General features: G+C 40.3%; 1 protein-coding gene across 4 annotated transcripts in view; it reads right to left on the bottom strand.

Annotated features, from left to right (window-relative positions):
* si:dkeyp-19e1.3 (extensin) overlaps window positions 1-9,361 on the bottom strand; it is a 94,477-nt gene extending 85,116 nt beyond the window's left edge. For 3 of the 4 annotated variants that reach the window (XM_046357988.1, XM_046357981.1, XM_046357967.1), the window contains exon 1: window positions 9,184-9,361. The gene's annotated coding sequence lies outside the window, so the exon portion shown is untranslated. Of the gene's footprint in view, window positions 1-8,443; window positions 8,524-9,183 lie in introns of those variants that run through there. The other variant, XM_046357975.1, reaches the window with a different exon arrangement.
* Between the last annotated feature and the right edge of the window lie 5,405 nt (window positions 9,362-14,766).

Genomic DNA, 14,766 nt, shown 5'->3' with positions numbered 1-14,766 from the left:
AAATAGAAGCCTTAGGTCATTAATACGGTCAAATCTGGAATTCCGAAAACAAAATGTTTATTCTTTCAGTGAAATACTAAACCGGTCTGTATTGCATCGAACGGGTGGCATCCCTAAGTCTAAATATTGCTGTTACATTGCACAACCTTCAAAATTATGTCATAATTATGTACAATTCTGGCAAATTAATTACAGTCTTTGTTAGGAATAAATTGACAATTTCCCTAATTAAAATAAATTCATGTTAGCAGGCAGTATTAACTAAACATGCAGGTTTAAAAATATATACTTGTGTATTGATTTTAAAGAAAGGCAGTGATGTTTATGGTTAGGGACACATTGGTGCAACGACAGTGCTTTTTTCACAAGTGCGCTTGTTAAATCATCACCCATTTGGCGAAGTAGGCTGTGATTCGATGAGAAATTAACAGGCACCGCATCGATTATATGCAAGCAGGACAAGCTAGATAAACTAGTAATATAATCAACCATGTGTAGTTAACTAGTGATTATTTTAAGATTGATTGTTTTTTTTACAAGATAAGTTTAATGCTAGCTAGCTAGCTAGCTAGCTAGCTAAACTTACCTTGGCTTTTTGCTGCACTCATGTAACAGGTAGTCAGCCTGCCATGCAGGCTCCTCGTGGAGTGCAATGTAATCGGCCACAATCAGTGTCCAAAAATGCTGATTATCGATTGTTATGAAAACTTGAAGTCGGCCCTAATTAATCAGCCATTCCGATTAATCGGTCGACCTCTATTGGACACTCATGCATACACCACAAGACACGCCACCAGAGGCCTCTTCACAGTCCAGAACAGACTATGGGAGGCGCACAGTACTACAGAGCCATGACTACATGGAACTCTATTCCACATCAAGTAACTCATGCAAGCAGTAAAATTAGATAAATTTTTAAAGATAAAAATACACCTTATGGAACAGTGGGGTCTGTGAAGCAACAAACATAGGCACAGACATGCATACACACACATGGATGTTGTGTTGTAGATATGTGGAAGTGTTGTGAAGTCTGTTGTGATTGTAATGTTTATTTCTATTTTTAAATGGTATAACTGCCTTAATTTTGCTTGACCCCAGGAAGAGTAGCTGATGCCTTGTCATGTTGCAGCGCGAGGTGGGATAGCTTATGGGTCATTCTACAGAAAATGTGCAAATCGGGGGCTGAATTTTTGTAAGAATTTGTATCCTATTTTTTTTTTCCTCAAACTTGTCTTCCAACATATGTCAGGTAGACATACTGTATAAGCTACTTATTGGATGCTTATATTGGATTCGTAGTTTAGACTGAATTTACAAGCTATGAAACAAACGGCAGAAATGCTTTTGAAAATAGGTACTGCAGCATTTATTTTACTATAAATGTGTTCATACTCAACATTAATTCACAAATGCGAGTGAAATGCTCGCACTGTGGAGCCCTGACCATCCACCAACGTGGCTAGTGAAACTGGGGCGGCAGGGTAGCCTAGTGGTTAAGAGCGTTGGACTAGTAACCGGAAGGTTGCAAGTTCAAACCCCCGAGCTAAACATTTACAAATCTGTCGTTCTGCCCCTGAACAGGCAGTTAACCCACTGTTCCTAGGCCATCATTGAAAATAAGAATTTGTTCTTAACTGACTTGCCTGGTAAAAAAAAAAAACATCTTACCATGTCACTTACCCAATGCCCCCAAAAATGCTGCTTTTGGCAGGTGTTAATTTTAGGCCCTGCTCACATCTGTGGTGAATAATAACACTGTGGTAGTAATTGACAAACAGAGATCCTCTGACTGGTGTCCATTATTTATTTATTCTCACACACACACACACACACACACACACACACACACACACACACACACACACACACACACACACACACACACACACACACACACACACACACACACACACACACACAACTGCCCCAGACGGGAGACAGCTCATATTAGCCCAGTCTGAAGGCCCTCCCTTTCCCATAAATATGAATAAGGGTACTCCAGTGAGATGCCTCTAGTGTAGTAGAAGCGCCACAGGCAAGACATGACATACAGGCCGGTTAGTGGCCTACTTCTCGAGACGGAAGCATCTACGGTGAGTGTCTGATGTGTGTGCATGTGTTAAAAGGAGGCTGGTATGAGCAGGATGCTGGCTTACACCCATACAATCCCACTTATTTAGGCAGATGCACTCAATTACACCCATCACAACAAAACAAATGTATATTTAAAAAAAGGCAAGTAACCCAATCATTTTAAGTTTATGATAGAATGTAGGATGACAAAATAGTTTCTTTTTTGGTACGTCTAGGGCTGCTTTTCCACTTGATTCAGCCCTCCCCACCACCTTTGTCAAATGCTAAAGGAAGTAAGCCCATTCACCAACCACTCAAAAAAACACATCCGTTTCCTGTGCTGGTCTTCAGCTCAGGTTCAACAGAATGAAAACAGGCAGAGTATGGCTAATAATAGCAGAGATACTCTTGACTCACAGTCACACACAATGACAAGATCCAAGGCCATTTATAGACAACCGAAGATCACTCACAAAGTTTGGCTTTCAGTTTATTTTTTACCAATATCTTTGTTATGAGCACTAGTCTTGCTAGCTGTAGCCCACAGTACAGTCCATTGATGGATTGGAATTGTTGACGTTGGTAGGGTAAAGAGCTCATTTCAAACCAGTGTGTTGTAAACAACGTTTGCCGATTCCACTATTGTTGCTCAGGCTGTTTGCTTTCAAAATAAAAGTCACTCATTGAAACTGATGAACGGATAAAAATAGCGGAATCATGCCACAATTGGACCAGATAATGATAAACAAAGTTGAAATGTTATATAATTTCAGCAAAACTTTGGCCTCACCCAAAAATTATTTTGAAATCAGATTTACATTGGGGGCATAGCCTACTTATTTATATGCAATGTAAAGCCTAACCTATGGATTGTGCACCCATGAAATGGGCTATCAACCTACTCAGTGACATCCACAAAACACAACTATGTAGAGTTTAATATATTAGAGTCTTAGCCCTTATTGCAGGACTTTGATGGTGGAACTCACCTCCCTACTTTTGAGTTTTCTATATCAGAAACACTGCCTAAGCCTGATGGGTTAAACCGGTGTATTATTTCTGTGTGTAAAGCCTGCCTTACAAAGTTATTGGCGCCGAAACCGCCACAGTATGTACAATGAGGTAACAATCAGGGCAGTTGCCTTGGGCCGTTACTCTTCTCTATTTTTACAAGTGATTTTCCAAGTCTTACAAAAAGTTAAAATGCCTACATATGCTGTAGGTCTGTAGGTCAGACCGAAAGTCTGTTCTCTCTTCTTTCTCATATATAGACAGACACACACCACATGTTTTAATAAAATAAACTATATGCATTGAGCTTGTCTGATGCTTACGGTTTAATAAAATAAGACATGCCTCAAGAGGGAGCAAGAGATTTAGATAACCAGAAGGAAAACAACATAACAGGATGCAGCATCCTTTCTAATGTGGAATGCCAATTTATCTTAATTTCTACCGATCTGAGTGCCAGTTATGGTTTTCGTAAACAAATTAATTTAGAATGTCTATCACCAACTAAGTATTATATTGCCATTGCCAACTATGTAAAAATAGCCCACAAAGCCAACAAATAAAAACATTGCAGCCGGCAGATACAGAATATCCTGCATAAAAAATATTTATATATATATATATATAAATTTATATATATATATATATTTATATATATATATATATATATATGTCATATGAATCACATTGGCTACACATGGCCTGTCTGCAACGAACTTGAAACATTGTATCAACTATTAACTTGGGTTTAGCCTGAAGTGTGTGTTAGCAAACTTGCAACATTGTATAAAATATTAAGGGTCCTCAGTTTCCCGTGCCAGTGAGCTCAGGACAGACACTGCTGTAGGCTATATGAGTAAGAGGTAAGAAGCAGTGTTGGACTTGGGCAAGAGCTCAGCACCTCAAATGTTCTACTGCTTGAGCTCCTGTTCTGCTTATAGAATATGAGCTCAAAAGTATTGTGGAACTCCTGCACCTAAATATAAAACAGTACCAGCACCCAAAATGATAAAAAAGTAAATCAGTTAGGCCTATTTTATGACGTTTCCACCTGATCAGAGAATGACATTTTTCCCTTTCACACAGAGGTTATCGAAAGTGAGAGAGCTGAAAAAAAAATTCAAATACATTGAGGAACTACTAAAATCCTCAATGGGTGTAAAAACAGACTTAAGTTTGCTTGGTGACAATGAGAACGTGAAGACTGGAATAATAATATTGAATGCATTAAAATAAGTTACCATAACCTAAGTAACAAACATTGTAGATTAAAAATTATAGTAATTAACTGTAAATGTCCTACTTGTGATATGTAATGGGGTATTGATATACAGTGCCTTTGGAAAATATTCAGACCGCTTGACATTTTCCACATTAGCATTATTCTAAAATGGATTAACTAAAAAATCCTCAGCAATGTACACACAAAACCCAATAATGACAAAGTGAAAAAACATTGACAACAATTGACAGAGCAGGTCGGAGTAAAAACCAAACCATGAGGTCGAAGTAATTGTCCGTAGTGCTCCGAGGCAGCATTAAAGATCCCCAACAATACAGTGGCCTCCATCATTCTTAAATAGATGGAAGTTTGGAACCACCAAGACTATTCCTAGAGCTGGCCGCACGGCCAAACTGAGCAATAGGGGGAGAAGGGCCTTGGTCAGGGAGGTGACCAAGAACCCGATGGTCATTCTGATAGAGCTCCTCTGTGGAGATGGGAGAACATTCCAGAAGGACACTCATCTTCTGCAGCACTCCATCAATCGGGCCTTTATTCTAGAGTGACCAGACGGGAAAAGCCTGCTTGGAGTTTGCCAAAAGGCACCTAAAGACTCTCAGACCATGAGAAACAAACTCTGATCTGATGAAACCAAGATTGAACTCTTTGGCCAGAATGCCAAGTGTCATGTTTAGAGGAAACCTGGCACCATCCCTACAGTGAAGCATGGTGTGGGGATGTTTTTCAGCAGCAGGGACTGGGAGATTTGTCAGGATCAAGGGAAGGATGAACAGAGCAAAGAGCCTTAATGAAAACCTGCTCCAGAGCGCTCAGAACCTCAGACTGGGGTGAAGGTTCACCTTCCAACAGGACAACGACCCTAAGCACAGCCAAGAAAATGCAGGAGTGGCTTCGGGACAAGTCTCTAATTGTCCTCGAGTTTCCCAGTCAGAGCCCGGACTTGAACCCGATCGAACATCTCTGGAGAGACCTGAAAATAGCTGTGCAATAAACACTACCTATCCAACCTGACAGAGCTTGAGAGGATCTGCAGAGAAGAATGGGAGAAGCTTGCCAAGCTTGTAGCGTCATACCCAAAAAGAGTTGATGCAGTAATCACTGCCAAAGGTGCTTCAACCAAGTACTGAGTAAAGGGTCTGAATACTTATATAAATGTGATATTTCAATTATTATTTTGTTAACCCTGTGTTTGCTATGTCATTGTGGGGTAGTGTGTGTCGATTGATGAGGGGAAAAAACAAATCTAATCCATTTTAGAATAAGGCTGTAACGTAACAAAATGTGGAAAAGGGCAAGGGGTCTGAATACTTTCCCGGAGGCACTGAACACTAACAATCAAACAAAATATTCACACAATAAAGTCATGAAACAATGAATGTGCACCAATTGGCGTGAGAGAGCGCATTCTGGAGAGAGAAGTGCCTGGTCAATCCGACGTCTGCATTGGCCATGCAGCATTTATGGTAACATGGGCTCAGTAGAAGTCAGGGCATTCATACCTCTTGGCTTCACAGAGAAGTGCAGAGCTGTCAAGGAAGTGAGTTTGTATTGATACAGGATGTACCGCCCCCACCTACCATCAACAAATCATGTCAATGTGGAGGTATACAGAGCCCCCCGCATTGTTAAAACTGTTGGGAGGCGCATGGCGATACGGTATGGAGCGCGATTTAGTTTCTGCATGCCTCTAGAGGCTCCACAATCTCCATATGGCGCCTTCGACCACATTTTCTGATTATGCATAAATTGGCTTTTAGTCTAGGCCTCCGCAATGGATTAGTTCACTGAGATGGGCGCAAATATATATGCTACTGCTCGACTAAAACAATCTCGGTCGACCAACAGTCCAACGACCAAACAATTGATCAGTCGACTAACTGGGGTCAACCCAAGCATGCGGATGATTGCACACTACACACTAATATAATAATAATAATATATGCCATTTAGCAGACGCTTTTATCCAAAGCGACTTACAGTCATGTGTGCATACATTCTAGCATCTAGCCAATGAGCTCACTGAGACTCATAGGAAGGAATTAGTCAGTGTCCGAATGGGTAAATAACAATAAACTGGTCTTAAATATATCTAAAACCAAAAGCACTGTAATTGGTTCAAAGCATTTTTTGACCTAGACCTCAACTGGAGTTGTGCATAAAGGGTATTACCATTGAACACGTTGATCTCATAGGAGTAACAGATTGTCAATATGGCTTGACTATAACTGACTAAGTTCTTGTGAAGATGGGGAGAGGCATGTCTTATACAAATATGTTCTGCATTTGACACAAAGACCAACTGTGCTAGTTGTTCAGGCTCTGATCTTGTTCCATCTTGATTACTGTCTGGTTAAATGTCAAGTACCACAAAGAAAGACCTAGCAAAGCTGCAGCTGGCTCAAAACAAAGCAGCACGCATTGCCCTTAACAGCACACACAAAACATCAACAAATGTACTAGTTCTAGTCTTTTTAAGAGATATTTGCGAATTGAAAATGCCTAACCACTTGTATATTTAATTTAAATACGCCAGACAAACAGTTGAAGTTGAAAGTTTAGATACACTTAGGTTGGAGTCATTCATTCAAACTCGTTTTTCAACCACTCCACAAATTTCTTGTTAACAAACTTTTAGTTTTGGCACATCGGTTAAGACATTATTTTGTGCGTGACAAGCAATTTTTCCACAATTGTTTACAGACATTACCTCACTTATAATTCACTGTATCACAATTCCAGTGGGTCAGAAGTGTACAAACACTAAGTTGACTGTGCCTTTAAACAGCTTGGAAAATTCCTGAAAATGTCATGGCATCATAAGGAAATGAAATGTGGATATATTGAAGTGTAACAGTTTAACTTTAGTCCGTCCCCTCACCCCTACCCGGGCTCAAACCAGGGACCCTCTGCACACATCAACAACTGACACCCACGAAGCATCATTACCCATCGCTCCACAAAAGCCACGGCCCTTGCAGAGCAAGGGGAACCACTACTTCAAGGTCTCAAAGCGAGTGACGTCACCGATTGAAAAGCTATTAGCGTGCACCACCGCTAACTAGCTAGCCATTTCATATCGGTTACAGAAGCAACATCAAGACATCAGTCAAGAAGTTAAAACTTGGTCGTAAATGGGTCTTCCAAATGGACAATGACCCTAAACACACTTCCAAAGTTGTGGCAAAATGGCTTAAGGACAACAAAGCCCAGGTATTGGAGTGGCCATCACGAAGCCCTCACCTCAATCCTATAGAAAATGTGCAGGCAGAACTGAAAAAGTGTGTGCGAGCAAGGAGGCCTACAAACCAGACTCAGTTTACATCAGCTCTGTCAGGAGGAATGGGCCAAAATTCACCAAACTTATTGTGTGAAGCTTGTGGAAGGCTGCCTGAAACGTTTGACCCAAGTTAAACAATTTAAATGCAATGCTACCAAATACTAATTGAGTGTATGTAAACTTCTGACCCACTGGGAATGTGCTTAAAGAAATAAAAGATGAAAATATGATATAAATCACTTGCTCTATTATTATTCTGACATTTCACATTCTTAAAATAGAGTGGTGATCCTAACTGACCTAAAACAGGGGATTTTTATCCGGATTCAATGCCAGGAATCGCATTTGGCTATGGTGTATGTAAACATCTGACTTCAACTGTATATACCCCACCAGACATGCCAAGATGGGTTTCTTCACTGTACCCGCGTTGCTCAGTTACATATAGAGCCATGTCATCATGATGTTACTCAGGTAAAAAGCAAGTATAGCTTTATAAAACATATTGTATCACAAGCACCTCCTCTTTCCAAAGTTAAAATGTTACTGTATAAGAATCTGTTCATATGAAGTGTAAATAGTATGTTGTCTCTTGGTGTCTTTCCAATAACTTATTGGCAATTTAAAATGATGCATTTTCTAAGATGTTAATTTTGTTGGTGTCTTTGTCTATAACTGTTCTGTACTTTATCATGTACAGTATTTGTACTATGTGGACCCAAGGAAAAGTAATTACATTAAACCAACTTCGTGGAGCCGAGAACGGGCATTGTGGAATCTAGCTACATTGGTTCGCCCAAGGTCAATACCAAAAAAAAGGATTACTTAACGCCCACCTTGTACCTGTTTGTCCTTTGTAGTTGCATGCCTTTTGTTTTCTCAAATCCGTACTTTTTCAATAAACGTTAATCAAATACAACCACGACTGCATGCGCATTGCTGTAGCACTAAAATGGCAACTCAGCGCAAATACGCATGTGGCAATGTAATCTCAAAAAGGAAACAGGAGGTGGTAGTACTTGATTAACGTTTATTAAAAAATTATGATTTTCAGCAAACAAAAAAAGGTTCGCAAATACAGAGGACAAACATAGGTACAAGGTGAGCGTTTCATAATGTAAATGTTTTTAAGTTTTGTCCTTGACGGAGTTTATCCTAGTCGGAGCTAGATTCCACAAAGCCTGGTAACGCTATCGGCTCCACGTAGTTCATCAGAAACTTCCTTCACTCCATCCAGTCCGATAACTAGCAACGTGTTGTGTCATCAAGACAAGAAAATCAAGAGAGCTTAGATGGAGGAGAAACCACAACTAGCATGTTCTGCTCCAAAAAGAAAACACTTCCTCCGTGACAAACAACGCGTTTGTTCTTTACATATCTAGCGCGACATAAATTAGATTGCTAGCTAGCCTCAGTACATTAGCTATGTCATTTTACTATCCACAATGCGAACACTCATAGCATCATTGTCACAAAGGCAGGACACAAAGCCTCCCGACTGGCGGTCGCTCGCGCTACACAAGCAGCGAGCTAACGTTAGCTAGCTAACAAACTCGATCAAACACAAATACCGTACTTTTTTAGGGTGAGTCTCCTGCGCTGTCCACTCTCTTCTCATTCTTTACTCGCTCATAAACTGTCGAGCCGAGGTAGCTGTCACCCAGACAACTGCTATAGTTTGCTGAGTGCCCAGACGACTGCTGCTGTTCTCCCTCCCTCTCGTTCGAAAGATGCATTGCCACGAGCTTGCAGCTGTCTGAGTGACAGAATGGAGCACGCGCAGCAGCGGCAGGAGGCGCGCACACGACAAGGTGTTTTAGGAAAGATAAAATAGGTGAAAGGTGTTGTCATCCAGGTTACTTCCAACGGTATCATAATTACTGAGGTGGATAAAATAGTACATGGTTCATGGTATTCACAAAATGCGCACGATAGAGCAATGTGACGAACGCGGGGTGGTATAGCTCCAAAATATGAATTCCAATATGTCTTAATTCAATTCAAATGAGAACGTCCTTAAATCCGTAGAAAGCGAAGGTAAGACAATGTGTATCCATATAGCCTATACATCAATTACAATCTTTGAAATCTGAATAGGTCTGAAAAGCTTGTGCAACAATTTCTGGTATTGTTACGTCCTCTACCGGGTGATTGGGTGCATGATCACTTCTAAAACATTAAATCCTCTAATATTTTGTCAAGACCTGCATCCACCACTAGAGGAAGATGAGTGACAAGCCCAACCTTGTACAAACGAAAGAGAAAGAGGCTACTACTTTACAATACAAGCGCTTTGACACACACAGCTGGGAAAAATATTACCCTACCAAATAATCATACTATGTTAACCCAAGTAGCAATAATAATCATACTATGTTAACTCCTCTTCTCTGTAACTGATGGTGGTGAAGGTAACCCTTTGTCCCCCAGACAGGAACCGTTACTCCCGACCATGTGACCTGTCTAGGACATTCTACTGTTTTCTCAGGGGACCTAAAATCATTCAGCTTTATTTCTGGGCTAGTAATAAAAGTGAAAGTGAGAATCAGTGTGTATAAAATACAACAATTTCTAGTTATGGGTGAGACTAGATAGAGACTAGATATAAACTGTTATATGTTATTATAGCAACGTGTCGCATCTTGCATTGTCAGCCAAATTAACTTGAACGAATGACGCCAATTCATCATCTGTGATTGCAGTCATAAACCTAAAAGCTTTAACAAGAGCAAGGTATTGTTTTTCATTTGAAAACAGTCTCTACATTACCCCCTTCCTTCCTTCAGTAGAACGTGTCCCCAAACTGGTCTTATACCATGTCCTCACACCTCTCAGATGGCCTCACAGACACCATCCCACTTCTGACACCAATGAAGTGAATTCAGGGGGTAGCCTGACCGAGACTCAAACCCAGGTCCAGCAGTTGTCAAGCCAACACCTTAGCCGTTACGCCAAGGTCACTGGGTGTTGAGTTAAAGTTGCTACACTATTATCAATCCAGCCTCAACTGCACCATCACTCGATACCTTTCTATCCCACTTCACTTACTCTACTACGCACACACTTCATTACCTCACCCCCATTTTTCTGTTGACAATGACTCCACAGATGCTGGACAGTTGAAAACACATCTACTGTAGTCTTCATGGGAAAAGGGCCACATCATGTATAACTGTAACTAGGTCACTCACGAACATTCAACGTTGTCTTGGTAACCAACTCCAGTGTATATTTGGCCTTGTGTTTTAGGTTATTGTCCTGCTGAAAGGTGAATTTGTCTCCCAGTGTCTGTTAGAAAGCAGTCTGAACCAGGCTTTCCTCTAGGATTTTGCCTGTGCTTAGCTCTATTCCATTTATTTTTATACCACTGGGCCTCATGGTGAAATCCCTGATCAGTTTCTTTCCTCTCTGGCAACCGGGTTAGGAAGGGTGCCTGTATCTTTGTAGTAACTGGTTGTATTGATACAACATCCAAAGTGCAATTAACACTCGGAGTGCCAGAATTCCATGGCTACTAGAATGGCCATGACGGTCAGTCTGACTGTTTATATTTCAATTGTAAATATTCCATAATATATAATAAAATATTAAATTAATGCATTTGTTATGTTAAAAAAGTGATAAGAAACCTTAGGACACAAAATGTAAATTGTAATCAGTCAGACATTTTATTGGTTGATTCAGATGTGCATAGACTGTAAATAATAAAATAAGAAAATTTTTGTATTTTCTGACCGTAATAATTTTTGTTGTTGTTGAAATTCAGATTATTTTGTTTTGTTGTTTTAATGGTTTAAAAATACATAAATGAAACATGGAACAAAACCGTTTCATGTCATTGTAACAACAGGTGTCAAATGTAAAATGAAATACAAAGTCAACAACCACCAGGCCTACAGGTGTTGGCTGTCTGGGCGCTGTGGGGGTGGCACAGGCGCAGATGGCAATGGTTGTGGATTCGGCACTGTTGAAATGATAATAGCCAAAATAGTTTATTTCATTTAATGAAATACAATGTGAAGCAGGGATAATCTTCCGTTCATACACAACAATAGCAATATTGCAAAACATCATAATTGGCTTGCATACACGATACATGCCCAAACACATTATTTTGCACTGGAGCATCTCTGTATCACTGTCAGAGTCAGGGTCATCGGAAGAGCTCTCGAAAACACCCATGAGACATCCCTCCCTGCATCAGATGCAATGCAGAGATTCAAATAAAATCTAAACGTATTTGTCACATGCTCCAAATACAACAGGTGAAATGCTTACTTTACAAGCCCTTAATCAAAAATGCAGTTTAAGAAAAATACACACAAAATAAATAAAAAATAAATCTAATAAATAATTAGGAGCAGTAGTAAAATATCAACAGCGAGGCTATATACAGGGGGTACCGGTACAGAGTCAATGTGCGGGGCACCGGTTAGTCGAGGTAATTGAGGTAATATGTACATGTAGGTAGAGTTATTAAAGTGACTATACATAGATGATAACAACAGAGAGTAGCAGCAGTGTAAAATAGGGGGGGGGGGGTCAATGCAAATAGTCTGTGTAGCCATTTGATTAGATTTAAAAAAAAAAAAATTATTTCACCTTTATTTAACCAGGTAGGCTAGTTGAGAACAGGTTCTCATTTGCAACTGCGACCTGGCCAAGATAAAGCATAGCAGTGTGAACAGACAACACAGAGTTACACATGGAGTAAACAATTAACAAGTCAATAACACAGAGAAAAAAGGGGAGTCGATATACAATGTGTGCAAAAGGCATGAGGAGGTAGGCGAATAATTACAATATTGCAGATTAACAATGGAGTGATAAATGATAATGTACAGGTAGAGATATTGGTGTGCAAAAGAGCAGAAAAGTAAATAAATAAAAACTGTGGGGATGAGGTAGGTGAAAATGGGTGTGCTATTTACCAATAGATTATGTACAGCTGCAGCGATCGGTTAGCTGCTCAGCTAGCTGATGTTTGAAGTTGGTGAGGGAGATAAAAGTCTCCAACTTCAGTGATTTTTGCAATTCGTTCCAGTCACAGGCAGCAGAGTACTGGAACGAAAGGCGGCCGAATGAGGTGTTGGCTTTAGGGATGATCAATGAGATACACCTGCTGGAGCGCGTGCTACGGATGGGTGTTGCCATCGTGACCAGTGAGCTGAGATAAGGCGGAGCTTTGCCTAGCATGGCCTTGTAGATGACCTGAAGCCAGTGGGTCTGGCGACGAATATGTAGCGAGGGCCAGCCGACTAGAGCATACAAGTCGCAGTGGTGGGTAGTATAAGGTGCTTTAGTGACAAAACAGATGGCACTGTGATAAACTGCATCCAGTTTGCTGATTAGAGTGTTGGAAGCAATTTTGTAGATGACGTCGCCGAAGTCGAGGATCGGTAGGATAGTCAGTTTTACTAGGGTAAGCTTGGCAGCGTGAGTGAAGGAGGCTTTGTTGCGGAATAGAAAGCCGATTCTTGATTTGATTTTCGATTGGAGATGTTTGATATGGGTCTGGAAGGAGAGTTTGCAGTCTAGCCAGACACCTAGGTACTTATACCTAGGTACTTATACCTAGGTACTTATAGGTGTCCACAGATGTTCAGTAGTCTTATGGCTTAGGGGGTAGAAGCTGTTTAGAAGCCTCTTGGACCTAGACTTGGCACTCCGGTACCGCTTGCCATGCGAAGCAGAGAGAACAGTCTATGACTAGAGTGGCTGGAGTCTTTGACAATTTTTAGGACCTTCCTCTGACACTGCCTGGTATAGAGGTCCTGGATGACCGGAAGCTTGGCTCCAGTAATGTACTAGGCCGTATGCACTACCCTCTTTTTGCCATACCAGGCAGTGATGCAACCAGTCAGGATGTTCTTGATGGTGTAGCTGTAGAACCTTTTGAGGATCTGTGGACTCATGCCAAATATTTTCAGTCTCCTGAGGGGGAATAGGTTTTGTGGTGTCTTCTTCAAGACTCTCTTGGAGCAACCTGGTGACCTAGAGGCCGGATTGGGATTATACGTGACAATCATGGAAAAGAAAAGACCTGTCTATTTGTGAAGAAAATTTACTTATAGGCCTAGAAACATATTTTTTAAATTATATGAGCAAAAAATATTCTATTTTATTTGGAATGGCAAGCCAAATTAAACAGGCCTATTAATATAATTAATATTAATTCGGAGGGCAGAAATATTCAATATTAAAGCATTAGACATCTCACTAACGGCTTTAGTCATACAAAAGTTCATTTAAATCTGAGCTGGTTCTTTAGCAGATTAGTAAGAATGTCTCACCCCATGGTCAATAATGGCCCTTTTCCCTTTATTCAAATTACAAGCTCTCACTTTCAGTTATTTCGTTATCCAAAATATCATTTAAAAAAAACAAGCCATAGAAAGTTGTTTGAAATTTCAGTTTAATCCACCAGAAAAGACCGAACAAATATTACAACAAACATTATGGTTAAACTCAAATATACTAATTGATATAAACAATTTAAAAAAGGTACTATCTTTGTAAATACTTTAATAAATGGGACCGGTGGAATTATGTTACACATGCAACTAACAAAAATATATGGAAATGTCTGCTCTGCCCAAAATGGCAACCAAATAATTGCAGCATTACTTGTCTGTCTGTCGCCCTGTATTAAAGAAAATTGTGGTGAATAAAATAGTATACTAGTTTCATGTAAGGACCAGAAAATCCCAGCTGTGCCAAATAGAGATTTTCGATGTACCGATTCCATGGTACATGTATATGAACTGAACTGACCGCTGCGCCACTCGGGAGCCCTTGATGACAGCTTTGATGCCTAGCAATCAACAAATGTACATTGTTTAAAGCACACTTATGCCTCAGTCACAAATGACAGCTCCAATAAGCACTTCATGGTGATCGACGTGAACTAAAGGCTTGTAGAATCATGACTCTTTCGCGTTTTCAGTTAATCGTTCGCTGATAAGGGGTACTGCTTGCTCTGGACATTACTGACTCAAATGAACGAAATGAGTCGAAACATTCGTTCTCTTGACTGAACGAGTCGAAAAGATCCGAGTCAGTAAAAAGAGCCGAACTTCCCATCAATTGTGTCCGTTTGGCCTCTCCAAAGAAGAAGAAAAAGAAGAGCTAATGTGACGTTTCAAACTGGGCGGTCTCT

The sequence above is a fragment of the Oncorhynchus gorbuscha genome, linkage group LG01, assembly GCF_021184085.1.
Source record: "Oncorhynchus gorbuscha isolate QuinsamMale2020 ecotype Even-year linkage group LG01, OgorEven_v1.0, whole genome shotgun sequence".
In the NCBI taxonomy this organism is placed as follows: Eukaryota; Metazoa; Chordata; class Actinopteri; order Salmoniformes; family Salmonidae; genus Oncorhynchus; species Oncorhynchus gorbuscha.
Note: the sequence above shows the minus strand (reverse complement) of the source record. Positions and strands in the feature narration are given on the sequence as shown.